Below are 19,585 nucleotides of genomic sequence, written 5' to 3'. Positions count from 1 at the left end.
TTAGTTTGTATTTCTTATATTATCACAGATGTTGATTGGGATTGCATTGAATCTATATTGGTGCATTTGACCACTTTGCAATATTGAGTTTCCTTCAGCAGTGTTTAAAAATTTTTGCTATTCATGTCTAACACATTTTTTGGTCAAATTTATCCCAATGTATATCATAGCTTTTACTTTTTTTTTGGCCACTCCCACCACATGCTGAAGTTCTAGGACCAGAAATCAAACCTGTGCTACATTAGTGACTACATTAGATAGATCCTTAACCTACTGAGCCACCAGAGAATTATGATTTCATAATTTTTAATGCTAGTTTGACTTTTATATTTTTAAAAGTTTTAATTACACAGTACCTAATGCTAGTATATAGAAATACAATTAATTGTTGTATTTTAGTCTTATATTCTGTAGTAATACTCAAGTCACTTAATAGTTTTAGAGTTCCCTTCATGGCTCAGTGGAAACAAATCTGACTAGGAAACATGAGTTTGTGAGTTCGATCCCTGCCTCGTTCAGCGGGTAAAGGATCTGGCATTGCTGTGAGCTGTGGTGTAGGTCACAGACTTGGCTTGGATCCTGTGTTGCTGTGGCTGTGGCATAGGCTGGCAGCTGTAGCTCCAATTCGACCCCTAGCCTGGGAACTTCCATATGCCGTGGGTGTGGCTTAAAAAAAAAGCAAAAAAAAAAAAAAAAAAAGTCGCTTAATAGTTTCAGCACCTTTTTATAGAGTGACTAGGTGATCATATTGTCTGAGTATAGAGACATAGTTGCATCTTCCTTTTCATTTTGAGGCCTTTTATCTCGTTTTTCCTAACTTATTGCACTGGCTGAATATCTAGCAAATGTTAAGGGAAGGCTATCTTTGCCTTTGTTTGTTTGTTTGTTTTTGACCAGGGGAAGAAAGCATTCAGTTTTTCATCATTAGATGTAATGTTATCTATACATATTTTTTTGAAAGCCCTTTATTAGGTTGAGTACTTTTCTTTCTACTCCTGGTTTTTAGTCTAGGAATAGATACTGACTTTTGTCAAACACACACGCACACACACACATATATATATATATATACACACATATATATTTTATTTATTTATAAATAATCTATATACATATATATTGTCTCTCTTGAGCTATATATAGATATAAATGTGAATGCATGTTTTTCAGAAAACTTTAGTGCTCTATTTCATTCCAGAAATTAGTAATTTATGTCTTCTTTTTTTTTTTTGCTAATTACTATTGTAGAGGTTTATCACTTTTTGTAAATCTTTTCGAAGAGTAGATTTTTTGGTTTCATTGATTTTATTTTTTCTGATTTCTGCATCATTGATTTCTACTCTAATCTTTATTATTTCATTTATTTAGTTTAATTTCAATTTGGATTTTTATTTGCACTTATTCTAGTGTCTTAATGTAGAAGCTTAGGTCACTGATTGAAATCTTTCTCTTTAAATAAACCACATAGTGAAATAAATTTCTTTCTAATTACTACCTTAACCATGGATCTCGCATTTTCAAATGTCATGTTTTCATTTTTCATGAATAAAAAATACTTTAAAATTTCTCTTTTGGAGTTCCCATCGTGGCTCAGCAGCAACAAAATTGACTAGCACCCATGAGGAGGCAGGTTTGATCCCTGGCCTCTCTCAGTGGGTTGAGGATGTGGTGTTTTTGTGAGCTGTGGTGTAGGTCTCAGATGAAGCTCAGATCTCGCATTGCTATGACTATGGCTAAGGCTGGTGGCTACAGTTCTGATTCAACCCCTAGCCTGGGAACCCCCATGTGCCACGCATGTGGCCCTAAAAAGACCAAAAAAAAAATTCTCTTTTGATTTCTGTTTTTACCTTGGGTTATTTAGAAATGTGTTATTTAGTTTTCAAATATTTTGTGGTTTTCCAGATATACCTCTTTTACTGATTTCTAACCTCATTTTAGTGTAGACAGAGAATATACTTCAGAGTATTTAAATACTTTTTTAGGATTCTTTTTATAGTCCAGATAGCTCTTGATAAATGTTCTTTGAAAGGAATGTACATTCTTCTATTGGTGGAGTTTTTTATAAAGATCATTGAGATCAAGTTTTTTGGTTATGTTGTTCAAGTTTTCCATGTTGTTACAGATTTTTGTTTTACTTATCTACCAGTTAATAAGAGGCAGGTGTTGGAATATCTGACTGTACTTATGCATTTAAACACTTCTTGCAGTCCTATCTTTTTTCCCGCAGCAATTTTGACATACTTCTACATTAAGGATTATTATGTCTTTTTCATACATAAACATTAAACATAAACATTAAGGATTATTATGTCTTTTTCATATATTTTTACCTTTAACACTATGAAATGCCCATCTCTTTCTCTGATAATATTGTTTGCTATGAAATCTTCCTCATATGATATTAATATAGTTTCTCCACCTTTCTTTTGATTATTATTAGAAGGATATATTTTCTCCTGTCCTTTTATTCTTTTTTTTCTTGTTTTTTTAGGGCTACAGCCACGGCATATGGAAATTCTCAGGCTAGGGGTCAAATCAGAATTGCAGCCGCTGGCTTATGCCACAGACACAGCAACAGCAGATCTGAGCCGCATCTACAACCTACACCACAGCTCAAGGCAATTCTGGATCCTTAACCCAGTGAATGAGGCTAGGGATGGAACCCGCGTCCTCATGGATATTAGTCGGGTTCATTACCACTAAGCCATGACAGGAACTCCCTATTCTTTTCTTTTCTTTTTAACTTGTATCTTTATGTTTAAAATAGGTTTCTTAGAGGAAGCATGTAAAGGTTGTTACTTCTTTTTCTAATCCAATAATCACTACCTTTTCACTGTTTTTAAAACTCCTTACATTTAATGTGATGGTCAGTATTTTGGGGGTTTTAAATGTACTATCTTGCTATTTGTTTCCTGTATGTTCCATATATTCTTTGTTTTCCTTCCCTTCTTTTCCTGCCTTCTTTTGGATTATTTTGATTTCATTTTATGCCCTCTGTTGGTTTTTCATCCAGTCTTTGATGTGTTATTTTTGTGGTTGCTTTAAGGAAAAGTTGGCAACTCTTTTCCAAAAAGGATAGATAGTAAATATTTTAGACTTTCTGTTGCAGCTCTTTAACTCTGCTGATATAGTGAGAAAGCAGCTATAAACAATGTGTAAATGAATGAGCATTGCTGGGTTTCAATAAAAATTCAGTAGAAATCAGGCTATAGAATAGATTTGAACTGAGGTTTGCAGCCTCTCTGATCTAGGACAGGATTTGATGTAACTTGGTTCATTTTAGGAGCTTGAGCTCTTAATTTCCCTCTTTATGTTATTTTTTCAAATTTTCTTTATCATGAAGATCGCTTTGACTATTTTACTTGTTAATAACATTCCTCTTCCTGCAGAGTATGATGCAGTAAATCTAATGAGGCAAAGGAATATATGAGGTTTAACCTTGTGAAATTGGCAATATTTAGCTGTTTTTTGTCTACAAAAATAGCATTTTTATGTACTTAAATCTATTGCATTTTTAGCAAGAATCCAGGAGAGTATTTTGTTTCCACAATATTAGGAAACATTATTTAGGGCAGTGTTTTCCGAAGGTCTTGATAATGAGAATACTGGAGATATTTATTAAGAAGATTAATAATCTTGTCTTAATTTTTATTCCTAATGATTTAGCTGGAGCCAAAGTATATATATTTCTAATAGACAAATCAGGTGATACTTAGAGAACTTTGCAGAACACTGTGTAGTAGTGCCTCTATCTTACTCAATTCCTCAACCTTCAAGTTTGAGAAATTTAGAGGAAGGGATCCCATTCTCTACTTCATTTAGGTGTTTTTTCAACATCAGGGATGTGATGAAAGAAAAGAGATGTAAATTTTTGATATCTTTGTAAACTAAGAAGCCACTTCAAATGGTATCTTTTATTCTTTATTAGTAATTTGGATTACTTAATAATAAACCCTATAATTTCTTGTGCCTCTTTTTAAAAATCTCCAAATAAAAGGCAGACTCACAAAATTAAACCATACAGATTTACATAATATAATTTTACGTGACAGGGGAGGCTTCAAAAGGAAATAAAGACCCAAAGAAACAGTTATATTGAGTGTATTTGTACTAGGATAGGTGAAGGAAGGACATGAAAAAATATGATAGGACAAAAGGGGATGAGCTAAGTGTAGTACACCAGGGGAAACTTAGCAAGACCTGTTCATTTAGATGCCTCTTGGGATCCCTGTGCCATCAGAGATAAGAATGCACCTTTTCTCCAGGTACAGAGGGCATTTCTGGCAAGAGGGTCTTATGACTTGCTTCAGGCAAGAAGGAGGAGATTACGGAGTCCTTCTCACACTTGCCTTTTCTCAAATTCATTTAGTTTAAAATATTCCATATATCAAGGTGTATATTTTGGGTTAGGGTGTTCTGAATTTGATCAATTTCATTATAACATACTTTTCAGATCTTTTAAATTGGGGGAGGGGTGAAGGAATTTAAAATAAAGCTGCTGAGACTCAACTTCTCTGTCCTATTTTCCTTCCTCCTCCTTCCCTGTAGGACCAACATTATACAGACTTGACCATGGTTTTGCTCTTACCTCCCGGTATCCATACTTGTTTAGTTTTTAGTTCTAGTTTGTTCTTAAATTCTCCAAGTTTGGAGTTCCCATTGTGGCTCAGTAGGTTTTGTCTAGCCAGATGTTGTTTCTGTGAGGACATGGGTTTGATTCCTGGCCTTGTTCAGTGGGTTAAGGATCCAGCATTGCCACAAACTGCATCATAAGTTGCACATACAACTTGGATCCAGTGTTGCTGTGACTGTGGTGTAGGCAGTCAGCTGCAGCTCTGATTTGACCCCTAGCCCAGGAACTTCCATGTGAAACAGGTGCAGCCATTAAAAAAAAAAAAAAAATTCTCCAAACTGTTATTGTTGCTGTTTACATTTCTTATTATGATATACTCACGTATTTACAATTTTTTTGTTTCCTTTTACTTGCCTTCTCTCCTTCCTCATGTGTTCAGTTTACTTCCTACATTAGAGTCTTAAAATTTTATAGTACAAACTTTTAAAATATTTTTCCTGATAATTTTTTTTTTTTTTGGTCTTTTTTTTGCTATTTCTTTGGGCCGCTTCTGCGGCATATGGAGGTTCCCAGGCTAGGGGTCGAATCAGAGCTGTAGCCACCGGCCTATGCCAGAGCCACAGCAGTGCTGGATCTGAGCCGCATCTGCAACCTACACCACAGCTCACGGCAACGCCGGATCGTTAACCCACTGAGCAAGGGCAGGGACCGAACCCGAAACCTCATGGTTCCTAGTCGGATTCGTTAACCACTGCGCCATGACGGGAACTCCTGATAATTTTTATTACAACACAATTTGTGAATGAGATTTCATTGCTATGTAAAATTCTATAACAATTGTTTTCCTTGAAGATACTATCCCATTGTCTTCGAATCCCTATTGCTGTTTATGAGATGTTCATTGTTAGCTCAGGTACTATTTCGTAAATAGTTTGTTTTATAGTTTTTAATAGTTCCTCTTTATCTTTGGTGTTCTATAATTTTACTTTGATGAGCTTATCATTTATTTTTTAATTTGTTTTCTATATGTACTCTGTAGGCGTGGCAGTGGTATCTAACTACCCACCAAAGTTTGTCCTTTCTCTTATTTGTAGTGTTGTCCCTTGCTAGCTGCTCCTTCCAAAGGGAGCCTTTTCCCTTGCTTTTATAGAGTTGAGGCAGTTTGTAAAAGCCTCTTTTGCTTAAATGCTCCCTTGAAATACTTGTCAAAAAAACAGTTGATATGAAATATTTTTCTTCAGAGTCAGCAATTTAATTCATATTGTGACTTCCTTGGACCATAAGCAAAGTTTGTGTAGTTTACTTTCCACCAGTGATTTGTGAATGAAAGTAATGTGTGTCACTTCCTGGCCACGATGGTTAAGAATTAAATGGGCTCTGTCTGCTATCTCTTTCTTCTTTTGCCTGTAAGAAAAACATTCAGTTCTTTGTCAGTGACAGAACCATGAGTATGAGGAGATTAAATTACCATTTGGAGGGAATCTGTCATTTAGGTACACTTTGGTGAAGAAGAAAGGAGACTTGTGTCAAATCACTGAAGTTTTTATAATTGTTGGTAACAGCTAGCATTATCTTTCATTTCATTTGGCTTCACCATCTTTCAAAAACTGTATACTGCTAATTGAATATATTTCTGAGAATGCAGGCTTTATCACAGAAGTGTTTATGCATGTAGAAACCTTATTGCAGAGTTTACACAATTAGGAAATATTATTTTGATAAATAAATGTAATCAGGAAGTCATTTTGGGTTCTAAGCAAGTAAGTTCTTGTTTTGTCTGTGTGTATGGCAGGGTGGTAGATAAGTGTTCATTTTAGTTGAAAAGTGGTTAAGATTTAAACATAAATGTTTGAAAGTTTCCAAAAATATGACTGAGAAGGGAAAAAAAGTTTCCAATATTTAAAGAGTTAGTTCAATTCTTAAAATTTACTTTGACTAGAGTGCATTTAAAATGGGAGAAAATTATATCTGGGTTTATTTAAGATTAAGGAAGGAGTGATTTATGCCTGGTCTCCTACATGTCCTGCATATCACATGGTTCTTTTGTGTGTTGCACAGGAATTGATCACACTTGGCTTTTTGAGTATCATCTCCAGATCATAGGAGATCTAAAATATTCCCCACATTCATTTAGAGGAAAATTGGTGCAGATAGATTGTTAAGACACTCACTCTTGTTCTGCTTAGGCAGAGCAGAAGAATATTGTGGTCTTAGCACCTTAAATATAGAAAAAAAGAAGCACAGACAAAAGTACATGGAGAAAACAACTAGATGCAAGGAGTTAGCAGTGAACCCAGTGACCTATGGTTAAATCACATGCTAGTGGGGTATATTCCATGTGTGAATCCATTAGAAACAATGGTAAAACCATTTCCCCTTATTTAAGACAGTAATGCTTTAGAACTGAAAATCAGACGTTTTTTGGTGGAGGAAAGAGTGTAATTTTTCTTATTGACAAGATGGTACGGAAAACAAATGCAGATAACCCAAGTGTTTCGAGTATAATTAGCTAGCATTTTGGTAATATTATGGGCTATAATAGTCATTATTTTTTGTAGTCTACTTTATTTTTTTTTTTCTACACAGGGTTTGCTTTAATCACAGCATTGTGATGTCATAGTAAAAAATTTAAAACAACTCGAATGTAAAACAATTGGGAATGATCAGTAAATCACTTGGACAATGGTACCTTACACAATCATTAAGAGTAAAAATCATGTTTGCAGGAGCTTTTAATAATATGAGGGTATTGTATATTCACTATGCACTTAATTATAGAAAAAATGAGTAGGAAAGACAGAAGTAAAAATTAATAGTGGTTGTTTCTAGAAAGTGGAATTACAGGTAATTTTTATCTTCTTTCTACTTTGTTATACATTTCCTTATCCTTCTAAAATGTACATGGATTACTTCTCTAAAAAAGGCATATTTTTAAAAAGAGGATTTAGGAGTTCCCACTGTGGCGCAATGGGAATGGCGACATCTTGGGAGCACTGGAACATAGGTTCAATCCCCAGCCCAGCACAGTGGGTTAAGGATCTGACATTGCTGCACCTGCAGTTTATGTCGTGACTACGGCTCAGATCTGATCCCTGGCCGAGGAGCTCCATATGCCTGGGGGACGACCAAAAAATAAAAAGAAAATTTAATTTTTTCTTTCATCTTTTTTAGGGCTGTACCCAGCACATGGTGATTCCCAGGCTAGGGGTTGAATCGGAGCTGTAGCTGCTGGCTACGCCACAGCCACAGCAATTCAGGATCTGAGCAGCGTCTGCAATCTTTTTGTAGTCTACTTTAATATTTATCTACTGTAATCATTTTTCCCCAATTTTCTTTAAGGTTCATCTCTTGATACCCAGTTTAGGAGTTGGTCTAGAATGTTTGTTTATAAAGTACATTTTAAATTAAATATTTTAAAGCAAATTTTATTGTTAATGAGGCTTTATCCATAAAATCATAATGTAAAGTATACGAAATGTGATTTTATGTATAATGTTGTGGTTTGCACATAACCTTTTAAAATGAATATGTTGCATTAAGAAAACTATGTATTCAAGATTTTTTTCAGTATAAAAATTTATTTTGAATTGAAATTTGTCTCTACAAAAAACTTTGCTGAGATATATGCTTAATATATAGTGGCTATGATCAATATGGGACATACGATTCAAAAAACAAGAATAAATAGAAAAAATGTTGAAATTACTTTCTGAAGAGTTTCAGCATGTTTATAAAATAAGTTTTTTATTTCCTGATACTACTCACTGCAAAAGCTATTTAAGTGTAATTGTCAGGATACTTCCTGAATATTCGTTGCTGATCAATGTTTTTTACTTTTTTTTTTTCCTGGAGACTTATGAGATAATTTGTCCTGAAGCAGGAATGGCCCTTAGAACTTTATATTTGGATGAGAAGTCTGCACCTTGAGAGAGCATTTCCCATCCAGTTCCTGCTTGGGGCTCCCAAAGTCTCATAGAGGAAAAACAGTTTACATCTGATAAACTTCTTACTAACTTTTTGTCTTACACCATTATTTCTGACAGAGTGTTATGTGGCTCTCACCGTTATCATTGTTGCTGCACTAGCTTGGTATATATGGATAGGAGCTATTTGGAGAACTGTATTTTTCTTATACCAGTTTTTTTCCTACCCAAAAGCTTCTTGTGTGTAATCACGGTATGTAAAAATGTGTGTGTTTTTCACATGTACTGCTAAGGAAAAACTTATTCTAATACTTATCAAATTGGTAAGGAAGAATGTGTTCAAGACTATTATGATAGGAGTCAAGATTATTGTCAATGGGGAAAGAGATGGGGTTTAACTCTGAATGCAGGAAGAAGTGGGGATTTAGAGCTTGGGAAGCAGGTTAGGGGGACTGGTGAATGGAAAATTACTGTGAGACATCAAGGGTAAGGGAATCTCACTAAACTGATGTAACAGAATTCTTGTTGAGGGCAGTAAAAAGGGTTCAGATGTTAGGCACAGGGATAAGGAATTTGATTAGAAATGAAGAGTGGTCAGTTATCAAGAATGGGGAATGAGGAATTTGATCGGTTATCAAAGGTTGGGGGAATTCTTTCTCAACAGCCTTAGCAGGATTCTTGCTAATACTGGGCTTTGTTGGCCTGGCCAGGATGGGGGCCACTGTTGAGGCCTAATAGAGAAGAGGGCTTAGAGAACCCTGGTTCAAGTTCAGCCAGGAGATGTCTTAACAGTACGCATCAGTGCTCAGATTTGACCATCTATATCAATGATTATACATGTATTTATTATGTACGTACATGATTATAGACCTATGAACTGGCTTCCTCCCCATTGGTTTTGATCTTTGAATTTAGTTATGTTGCTGTAGTGACCTCTGTCTCATTTTGTTCTGTCCTTTTATTTGTATTTCTTGAACCTTGCTGCTCTTCTTCCCATATTCACTAACATTTGCTCTGTCTGTGATGATTAGTCCCTTGAATAGCAGCAAAAAGAACTTCTATCACCTTCTCGATATTAGGCCTGGCATTTAGAAGATTTGCTTTCACACAGTTCTTTACATTCAAAACGGGTGGTTATTGGGTTTTTTACCTTTGTATTTTACTAAAAAAGGTATAATGAGTGTACCTTAAAATTTATCCATGTGGAAGTACAGTCCTGTGAGTTTTGGCAGACACAGACATATAAGAAACCATAGTCAAAATATAGAACTGTATCACTCCAAATATTTTCTGTGCTGTTGGTAGCCAGTGTTATTTCTTCATCCCTGATACGTGTCAACCACTGATCTGTTATATATCCCTATAATTTTACCCCTTCTGTAATATCATGTAAATGGAACGAAATAGTATATTGCCTTTTGGGACTGATTTCTTTGACTTATTGTAATACATTTTAAATGCATTTATGTTGTACATTTACCATCAGTTTATTCCTTCCATTTTGAAGTAGTATTCCATTGTAAGAATATGCCACAATTTATTTGTCCTTTTACCAGTTAAAGGAAATTTGGGTCGTTTTCAGTTTTTGGTGATTACGAATAATGCTTCTATAAAATATTCACATGGAATTTTGGAATAAACATAAGTTAAAAAATTTTTATATCTGAGTTGTTAAGTATCTATATACTTAACTTGATGTCAGCTGTCAAACAGTTTTTCAAAGTGATTGTACCATTTGTATGCCCAGCAGCAATGTGTTCTTCAGTTTTTTGTCTTTTTTTTTTTTACATTCTCAGCAGCTCTTGGCACAATAATGTTTGTTTGTTTTAATTTCAGCCATTACAGTAGCTGTGTAGTGGAATCTCATGTGGCTTCAATTTGCACTACCTTGCATTTAATATGCATTTAGGTTATATTCAGTTTGCATTTAACTAATAATTATCTTTTCCTGTGCTTGTTTACTGTCTTCACCTTTTCTTTAATGAAATACCTGTTCCCTTCTTTTGCTCATTATTCTTTTTTTTTTTTTTTTTTTGTCTTTTTAGGGCTGCACCCACGACATATGGAGGTTCCCAAGCTAGGTAGGGATTGAAAAACAGCTGTAGCTGCCACTCTATGCCACAGCCACAGCAAAGCCAGATCCAAGCTGCATTTGCAACCCACACACACCACAGCTTAACTGGATCCTTAATCTACTGAGCGAGGCCAGATATCGAACCTACATCCTCATGGATGCTAATCAAATTTGTTTCCACTGAGCCATGATGGGACTCCTGATTGTCTTATTTTGTTTTGAAGGTATTTTACATCCAGATCCTTTATCAGATATGTCATTTGTAAATATTTATATTCTCTTAACAGTGTCTCTGGAAGAACAGAAGTTCTTAATATTGCTGAAGTTCAATTTAGCTGTTTTCTTTCTCATGAATTGTACTCTTGGTGTCATATAGAAGAACTTCTTACCTAACCCACATCAAAAAAATTAAATTTTCCTCTGGAAGTTTTAAGTGTTAAATTTGAATCATTTTTGTGTATGGCATGAAGTATAGATCAAAGTTTGTTTTGTTTTTTTGAGTGTATCCAATTGTTCTAGCACCGCTTATGAAAATCCTTTCCTCCTATTGAATTGTCTTTGGTCTTTTGTTGAAAGTTAATTGGTCATATATGCGTGGGTCCTTTTTTTGGACTAGGCACTGTAATTTATTACTCTGTATGCTAGTATCAACATAGTCTTTTTTATTTTATTTGTATTTTTTATTAAAGTATAGTTGATTTACAATGTTATGCCAATTTCTGCTGTACAGCAAAGTCACCCAGCCATACATATATATACACATTCTTTTTCTTTCATCACCCCCCATCATGTTCTATCCCAGCAGATTAGACATAGTTCCCTGCACTGTAAGCAGGACCTCATTGCCCATCCATTCTAAACATAATAGTTTGCATCTACTAATCAAACTCCCAGTCCATCCTACCCCTTCGCCCGCCCCATGGCAGCCACAAGTCTGTTCTCCATGGCTGTGAATCTGTTTCTCTTCTGTAGACAGGTTCATGTGCCATATTTTAGATTCCACATATAAGCAATACCATAAGGTATTTCTTTCTCTTTCTGACTTACTTCACTTAGTGTGAGAGTCTCTAGTTCCATCCATGTTGCTGCAAATGGCAGTATTTTGTTCTTTTTTATGATGGAGTAGTATTCCATTGCATGTGTATATACCACATCTTTTTAATCCAATCATCTGTCAGTGGACATTTAGGTTGGTTCCATGTGTTGGCTATTGTGAATAGTGCTGCAATGAACATGTGGGTGCACATGTCTTTTTTAAGGAAAGTTTTGTCTGGATATATGCCCAAGAGTGGTATTGCTGGGTCATATGGTAGTTCTATCTATAGTTTTCTAAGGTACCTCCATACTGTTTTCCATAATGGTTGTACCAACTTACATTTCCACCAACAGTGATGGAGGGTTCCCTTCTCACCACACCCTCTCCAGCATTTGTTATTTGTGGACTTGTTAATGATGGCTGTTCTGACTGGTGTGAGGTGGTATCTCTTAGTAGTTTTCATTTGCGTTTCTCTAATTATCAGTGATATTGAGAACATAGTCTTGATTACTGTAGCTTTATAGTAAATCTTGCATTTGGTAGTGTGATTTCTAGAAGTTTTTTTCTTTTACAAACCTTTTTTGACTCTTTTAATTCCTCTGTTTTTTAATACAGATGTTAGAATCAGCTTGTTGATTCCTACGAAAAAACTTCGTTTTTTTATTTGAATTGTGTTATCAGCGAATTTATTGATTTATTGAACTGTCGGATAGATGAAGAATGATGTTCTTCTTCATTTATTTGTGTCCTCTTTGATCACTTTTATCGGTGGTTTGCCGTTTTCTGTGTATAGATTTTGTATATACTTTGGTTTATAACTACCTACATATATACAAATATCGAGTCATTATGTTGTCCACCTGAAATTTATGTTTCATTTATATCTCAATTGATAAAAAAATACAAAATATAAAGCTAAGTTCAGCAGTCAAAATGAAAATAAGGTTACTAAATAATTATAATATCTAACAGAATATTCATATTCTAAGTATTTGTCAAAACGCTTAAATATATATTATCCGTTATTTTATTCACTTTTCATTTGTCAGCTATTCTATAAGAACAATAAACACTTTTGCAAGTTTTATTATACCAAGCCCTGAAGTAGATCCTGAGGGTTTAACAACAAAAGTTCTATATCCCCAGAAGCTTATAGCCTAGTGTGGAAAGTCAAACTAGTAGTGGGCAACTACAGTAAAATAAGAGTAATTGGTAAGAAAAGAGTAGGCCCAGATGACATCGAAATCTTTGGAGGACTATCTAATCTCACTTTATCCTACTGCATTGGTGTAGAAATGGCATCAGTCTGACCAACAAGTAAAACTATCATGGTCTTACATTATAAGAAGTCTAGTATTAATCATCTGTGACTTACAAGATATTCATAAAACAAAATCCCAGAGGATAAATGTGAACAAATGAATACTGCTTTTCAAATAAGTTTTCATAAAAAGTAAGCAAAAGTGGTACTGTACAAAGTATCGACTTTTGTCCAAGTAGAATTTTGGACAAATTTTATTAAAAGACATTTTATAAGTTCATTTTAAGTTAAGTAGTAATAGAGTAACCAGGAATTATTTATTTAATAAACAAAAATTAGTACCATCAGTTGAATATTTACTGTGTGTCTAGTACCATAGTGCATCCATATCATGCATTATTTAATTAGTTAAATTATTAAGACACTGAGATTGTAGGGGGATAATCATTGAGCCGGTATGAAATTACACATCTAATAGGTAACAAAATTTGGGTTTAATTTAAAGCAAAAAATGTCAGAAATAGAAGGAGAATTTAATAAAAACTCAATTGAAACTGTTGATATGCTGGTTGTCTATGACAGATAATGCTGGAAAAGGTAAAAAGTAAGTTTATAATTCACTATCAATAGGTATTCTGGAGAAAGGAGGGTCAAGAAAGTTCAGTAGTCACACTTATCTTGTATAGATTTTCAGTTCTATTATAAAGAAACTTTATAACATTCACAGTCACCCTTTTTGGAACATTGTTCATAAACGTGAACACTGCTCTTCTACTGAATATATTAATTTTTGAAATTCTGAAGTCAAGGTATAGAGTTTTTGAGCATAATCATTTATAAAATACAAGAATACATGATAAAGAAGCTTCTTTATGTCAGATCCTAAAGGATATTTGTAAAAATTAAATGACATGAAATTAAATAAAAAATAGAGCATATGAATTGAGACTCTGCTTTGTAATTATAATAACATATATGTATATATAAAATCCTATAGCAAGTTTGAATTTTTAAATTTCTCCTTATAAATGTAGTAGCATATATTGTCTACTACTGCTTATACTATATTAATTGCTTTAGAGCCGGGTCATTTTATCCCTGCAATATTCTCCTGTAATAGCCTTAATTTCTTGCATGTTACAGATAACAAAATTACATCTTAGAGAGCATAAGTATCTTGCCCAAGATCACACCATTTAGTAAATTGAAGGGCTCATATCTGATTTCAGATATTGCATTCCTTTTCTTATATTGTATTCTCTGTACTGAATGCACTTAAAAGCAAAACAAAAAAAAACCCAGTGCCTCTTTTGTCACACTTCAGCATTTCTACTTCAGCTTTACCATCTAATTAAATTACAAAAAAACAGGTAGTTTTAGTTTACAACTACCTAAAATCCTGGCATTATTATTTTTACTTTAGAATTAGGCCTTGTGAAACTCAAACGTGTCATAGTCTTTATGTCAGGATATATAATTCTGGACATTTTCAGCCCTCTTACTGCATTATACTATTTTTACCAAACAGATCTTACAGGTTTTATTTCAAGATATAATACTATAGACTGCAACATTATTTTATTTATAAATAGTGCTTTTTTCCACTTTGGTTAACAAAGTATAGATTTTTATGAAGTTCTTGAAGAAATTTCAATAAATGTAAATTGGGCAGATGATTACAATGAATATTTGATTCATTTCAAATAATGAAGCTAATTTACTCCATAGGATTAGCATCTGTGTTGTTTTTTTTTCTTTTAACTCTCTTAAAATTGCCTCTTGTTAATACATTGTATAATCTAGAACATAGAAGATTTGATATATTCAATTTGGTTCTAGATGAAATATTTCACATTTTGTATGTTTGTATGAAACCTGAAACTATTCTAGTTAGGTTTAGATCAAATGGATATATTTTAGCACTGTTATCAGGTGGGCTTTGTACTGGTGGCTTCCTAGGGTAGGGAGCTTAGATTAGTCTCAGTTTTCTTTTTCCAGTATATAGAGTGCAATGAGTAATTTTGCTCATATATTATTTTCTCTTCTGTATTTTTACTTTGGCATAGATGTCTAGAAGTAAAATTAATTATATGGCAAGAATTTTTGTTATTATTATAACTCTTACTGTTATTAATAGTTTAAGATTTTGTCGAATAAAATTGTGGGTACCAATTTATAAATAACAAGCAATACCAGAAAGTGCTTATTCACTGAGCTTTTTACCAACACATATAAACTTTTAATTTGGTAAATAAAACCTGTTAGGTTTAAGTAATGGTTAATTTTATGTCTCAGCTGGCCTGTGCTGCTTGTTTGGTCAAACACTAGTCTGGATATTATTGTGAAAGTGTTTTGTAGATTTAATTAGCATTTATAATAAATTGACTTTAAATAAAGATTATCCTAGATAACATAGGTGGGCCTCCTCCCATCAATTGAAGGTCTAAAGAGCAAATACGGTAGTTTCCCCCAAAAAGAAATTCTTCCTCAGTTTGTAACATTGAAATCCTGTCTTGAGCTTCCAGCCTGCATTCTTGCCCTAAGATTTACACAAATGCCAGCCTAAGCTAATTCCTTAATGTACATAACTCTCAGTTCCCCCTCCCCCTCTCCCATTGGTTCCGTTTCTGTAGAAAATCCGGACCAGCGCAGTGTGTAACATTGTATTATTGCCTATCTTTGCCATTGTCCTGACCTTCTAAGGATGCTTAAGCACTTTTGCATGCTTTTCTGTACATATTCTGTGCCATTTGTCTATTCGAGTTTTCTTTAGTTATGTATATGCTGGGAAGCCTATATTTGTATCTGTCACTCTTATCACATCTGTCATTTTAGGGCATGCCAAATGCTTACTGCAGATCATATGAATATGTGTTTGTTTAGGAAGGTTTCGAGAAATTCTGATTGTCGTCTTTACTGTGTTTAAGCAAAAATATTATAATTACATCAAAATAGTTGTTTAGTTTTCTTGTAATTCAAACAATTCATTTGGTTATGTTAATTCATCAAGTTTTTTGGTAATTACTTTTTCATACTGCTGTTTATATGGGTAAAAGGGTAGCTATCAATATTCAGATTTTGCAAAAATTAATGGCAAATATTATTAATCTTTTTACTTAATGTATGATGATTATAAAGTAATAACAACACTAATTGTATTACTTTTATAAGTTATGGTCTTATTATTCTAATCCATTCTTAGCATACCATTAGGATCACTTGAGTCTCATTCTCATAAAATAGGCAGAAAAAGTGTGCCTTGAGACCACTGATCTGCAGGAAAAGCACATTTTATTACCTGCTAATTATTGTCGCGAATGTATATAGTGATATATGGCAGATTGTGGCTGGTCATAAATTTGTTTTTCTCCCTTACCACATACAGTTAATTTAAGAGAGTGAACAAAGAAGTGAAATTTTAAATTGAAATCTGCTACACAGAAAATAAGAAGCTTACTTCCTCTTTCTGCTGAATATATCCTTTGAGAGAACAGGCAAATCATCATCCTCATGTAATATAATGCAAGTAATATTCACATTATGAAGGAAGCCATGGAAAAGAATAGTCCTGCTCATTACTTGCGGGGAAAATTTGTAGTAAACCAAAGGAGAAATTAAGATTGAGTGAGACCTGTTTAATTTTTTCTTCACTAATTCCTGGGTTGTGTTTTGTTTCTTCTTTCACTACTCTTCCTCAGTACCAAGATCATTTTTTGACAGGGGACATTGTTGAAGGACAACAGAAACCCTAGAGTAGTGAAAAGATTGCTATTATGCAATTGCTGTTGTCTGCTGATAATATGTACATAATTGCCTGTCCAGGTGAATGGTGATCCAGGGACTCACAAATGAAAGCAGTGAAACATGGCCTGTGATCTTCTGAGGCATGTAAAAAGAGTGAGCTAAGTACCCTAGACTGTAGGTGCCAAAGTATTCATTACATTCAACAAGAATAATTCACAAATCAGTGACTTTCATGATGTTTTCTAGCATGATTCCAGAATGGATTTTTAAAAAGGAATGGCAACTTCTGGAACCAAGATTAATTTCCTAAGAAAATATTGTCAGCGCAAGTAATCCTTTTGAAGGACAGATTTGCTAGACTAGTCAGAAAAATGGGGCAGGACAGATTATCTCAACTTTAATTCAGTCTCTCACAAAATCGTTGTGAAGAAAAATATGAAATATATGAGGACAAGTGTATGTATTAAATAATTGGCTAAATGGGCCCACCAAATATATAAACATATGGATTAATATGCCCTTAAAGGAATCGTCTCTGCTGTCTTCCTCTTTATCCTGCTCACTATTATTTTCAGTGATTTGGATGGTAATATTGAAAGCCTTTTTTCCCATTTGAATGTAATGTGAAGTTGTATTTAAAGTATTGTAAAAGTTGAAGTAGTGGGGCTATATCCAAAGTCTAAATTCAAAAAGAAGAAATACTGTCATATACTTAAAACTGCAACATTAGTAGAGGATTAGGAGCCAAACTCAGCCCTACAACATGAATTTAACACTTAGAGTTTTTATTTAACAGTAAGTTTTAAAGGCACGTTTGAACAAACAAACAAAAAACGAATATCATTTTAGTCTGTATAGCACTAGGAACTATAATTAGTCACTTGTGTTGGAGCATGATGGAGGATAATGTGAGAAAAAAGAATGTATACATGTATGTGTGACTGGGTCACCTTGCTGTACAGTAGAAAATTGACAGACCTCTGTTAACGAGCTATAATGGAAAAAATAAAAATCAGTATAAATATGCCAGAAAAATAAAAAATAAAAACGGTGTCCAGGAAAAAAAAAAAAAAAGAAATAGTGACCCATTAAGTTTTCTCAGAAAAATTTTGAAGACATACTTATAAGTTTTTTCATTTATCCCTAAAACTGTGGCGCTTATAACACTTTGATAGTATGAGTGGCTGTGAAAGAGGAAATAGATGGAGTGAGGATTGAAGTTCAGATTAAAAAATTATCAAATTTAGGAGTTCCCGTCATGGCTCAGTGGTTAACGAATCCAACTAGGAACCGTGAGGTTGTAGATTTGATCCCTGGCCTTGCTCAGTGGGTTAAGGATCCAGCATTGCCGTGAGCTGTGGTGTAGGTTGCAGGTGCGGCTCGGATCCCGTGTTGCTGTGGCTCTGGCATAGGCTGGTGGCTACAGCTCTGATTCGACCCCTAGCCTGGGAACCTCCATATGCTGCGGAAGCGGCCCAAGAAATGGCAAAAAGACAAAAGAAAAGAAAAAAGAAACTTAACAAATTTACCTTAAGTAGCATTTCAAAACAGCATGTACAATTACATAATATATGCATGATCTAAGCTTTTACTCTATTAACTAATTTAATATTTATATTTCATTTTGTAGTAGAATGTAACAGATTAGACTACCTGGAACAGAAGTGTTTGCAGCTGTGCCCTAACGAGTAATCCTGTCAGCTCTTCTCAGTAGAAGAGCCTAGAGTAAATGGAAGTTTCCAGAGGCCAGCAGCTTCCAGCTCTTCCAAAGCAGCCTTCTGTTTACCACACTGTGCCTTCTTATTAAAGCCCATGGATCCAGGGCTTCCAGGAACTCACGTGTAGTCTAACAGAATGTAGTTTAAAGCTTGCTACCACAAGGGTTAATACATACCAAGGGGACTATGAATGTCCCTAAAGGAAGGAGTAGGAAAGAATATGGTAGAATTTGGGGAGTTAAATTTAGTAATAGAATGGTCTTGCAAAGATTTGTAAAAATTTATTTTAAAAAGTTAACTGTAACAATTTGTCATCTTTCAGAGTTCCTGTTGTGGCTCCGTGGGTTAAGAACCCAACTTGTATCCATGAGGATGAGGGTTCGATCCCTGGCCTCGCTCAGTAGGTTAAGGATCCTGCATTGTCACAAGCTGCAGCATAGGTTGCAGATGTGGCTTGGATTGCTTGTGCGGCTGTGGCTGTGGCATGGGCCCACAGCTGCAGCTCTAATTTGAACCCTAGGCTGGGAACTTCTATATGCTGCAGGTGCAGTCCTAAAAGGAAAAAATAACTAAAAACAGTGTTATATTTAGATTGCGTGAATCTGTCTAGAGTTACAGCTAGGTTAGTTTTTCTGTGCTCTTATCTTGGAATATATGGGACTGATGTAATGTTGAGTTTAGCCTGTTATGCACATCACAGGTAAGTCAGGCACAGTCTGTTTATTTTGTGATTCGGATGTATTTTGCAAAATGTGATTTTTGTTTCCATTCACAGTTCTCCCTCTTGGGCCAGCTGTCAGTAATACTGTTTTTCACTTTATCAGTGTAATTGTAATCTTTTTCTTTTTTAACCTGTGGTGAAGAAAGTTAATCATATTTCTCAGTTTGTGGCGTATTATCCTATTGGGTCTTACAAAACCCTTCCGTGTGTGTGTGTGTGTGTGTGTGTGTGTGTGTGCGTGCGTGTGTGTGTCCTTATTCCCTGCTCCTAATGTGTTCCCTCTCTTTGGGGGAACCATTTTAATACATGTCTCTATTTGAATGTGTTCTTCTGACGTGTATTATTTTGTGTGCATGTATTTTTATTTTATAAAAATTGTATTATTTATAGAACTCATCCTGGTCCCTGCTCTTGACTGTGCTTCTAAGTTCACAGGACGTTTTGCTCTTAAAATCTAAAACCGTTGCCAAGTATGCGTATAAATCCTGTGCTTTAATATCGACCTGTTACTATTTGTAAATTGAATTTATTTTTC

The 19,585-nt window shown here is 34.5% G+C and overlaps 1 protein-coding gene across 23 annotated transcripts in view; it reads left to right on the top strand.

Moving 5' to 3' along the window:
- CCDC91 (coiled-coil domain containing 91) overlaps positions 1–19,585 on the top strand; it is a 396,188-nt gene that overhangs the window by 212,546 nt on the left and 164,057 nt on the right.

The sequence above is a fragment of the Sus scrofa genome, chromosome 5 (genome assembly GCF_054392235.1).
Source record: "Sus scrofa isolate SSC_HxYL_T2T_F1_AM1 chromosome 5, Sscrofa_HxYL_maternal_Yorkshire_Landrace_v2.0, whole genome shotgun sequence".
NCBI classification, from domain to species: Eukaryota; Metazoa; Chordata; class Mammalia; order Artiodactyla; family Suidae; genus Sus; species Sus scrofa.
The sequence above is the reverse complement of the archived record's forward strand: the minus strand, read 5'-3'. Positions and strand labels throughout refer to the sequence as shown.